The sequence below is a fragment of the Scomber japonicus genome, chromosome 20, assembly GCF_027409825.1.
Source record: "Scomber japonicus isolate fScoJap1 chromosome 20, fScoJap1.pri, whole genome shotgun sequence".
NCBI classification, from domain to species: domain Eukaryota; kingdom Metazoa; phylum Chordata; class Actinopteri; order Scombriformes; family Scombridae; genus Scomber; species Scomber japonicus.
In genome coordinates this window covers 16875996-16877701 of record NC_070597.1, presented here as the reverse complement: position 1 = coordinate 16877701, position 1706 = coordinate 16875996, and positions in this window count along the sequence as shown.

The following is a 1706-nucleotide window of genomic DNA, read 5'->3' as shown; positions in this document are numbered from 1 at the left end:
TTGAGAGCAACCAGACAGGTCTCTCTGTGGTTTTCGTTGGTCCTGACTTCCATAGTCTCTTAATTGAATTTAAAAAATGACTATGCTTATTTGGCAAAGGATGACAGGGATTGTATTTGGGTAGGCAAGTAGGGGGAGATGACTTGGTAGGTTTTCCTTTGGATCTTGATGCTCATATTGGTTTAGTTCTTGCTCTGTTCACTGTAAGGTTTTGATGGACCAGCAAAAACCACAAACATGCAAACATAACAAAACACATGATGAATGAAATATGATACGCTCATGTCATAATACAATCAGTGAGCACTAAAAACTTTCCAGCCTCATTCAGTTTGTCAAAATATGCTAGAGAAAAACACAACTATGTTGTTTATCCAACTTTGTTTTCTTTTTACTGCATGAAAAGGAACTCTCGTTTCAATCTCTTATTTCGACAAACAAAAGCTTGCCAGTCAGCGAACACATCAGAAAAAAAAGAGTTCAGATATTTAAAGACAGATAAATGACATTGGCCACACAACATCTGGAAGGCCACTACCCAGCGGAAGACATTGTCCAAGTATCCTTGGAAATATTGGTATTGTCCTGAAATTCCAACCATTTGTCCACACTGCTTAATCTTTCTTCCAGAAAATGTGACAAGCAATGAGTCATGATGGTGATTCATGACTTTATAAACCACTCGAGAGGGACTGGTGGTGAAGAGGCACAGTCCCGGAGGCTTGGAATGTGACTCACACGCCAACAGGGTTTGTTCTGCTTAAAATAAAACAAAATGACACAAAAAAATATATGTTTAGGATATGAATGGATGAGATAACACCCCGCTAAGAATATAAACTCTATTATGATCAGTGGCATCAAATACTTGTAGATTTAAGAGCCTACATGAGTAGTTTATTCCATGAGGGCTGTCTAGTGGCAGCAGCAGTGTTGGTGAGACTGAGGTTTGCTGTGGAAAATGTCCCAACACAGGGAGCCCTTGGTTTCTCACGGGACAAGAGTGTTTATAGTTACAACGGATTGTGATCCGTAGAAGTTACTGCAGAGACCTGGAGAAAGTAGGCCCATTTTTGTGAACATTTTAACAGCAAATGTTGAAAGGTTGTCAGGTGGTCCAGCTTGTGCTGATCCAAGTTGAGTTTGTTTCGACAATGAAACATGAAGCACCCATGTTGAGGGTGTGCAGCTTGTCCTTAGACTGATTGTTGCTGTTGAATAAAATCCTCAGAGAAGAATGTGGTGGGAGCATTGGTAGTCTTATATGTGTGTACTGAAACAAAGTGGCAGAAGACAGTCAGTCTTGAAAGGAGGAGGTGGAGGAGGAGGAGGTGGCTGGGGGTCATACTGTAGTTGTGGGGGAAAAGTGGACATTTCCACTGTCGTTGTCGGGGGAGGGAATGGCGTCTGCTTTTGTCTACACTTCATACCCTTTTTAATGGTCCCTTTTTAAGGCAAACCAATTGGACAAAAAAGACAAGTGACATTACAAAGACACAACTTGAAAAATAAAAAGGAAAATAATTATACAATATACACAAAACGTGGTCCTTAAAACAGGTAGGGTACATGCAGTCTTTGTAATGTGCAGTGTTCCCGTGGTGGGGGGAGATAGAGGATTCAGGGAGAGGAGAGGGGGATCACCAGGTCAGGGTTCATAAAGGTGGGCCGTGGAGGGAGAGGTAGGGAATGATGCTGCTTTACCA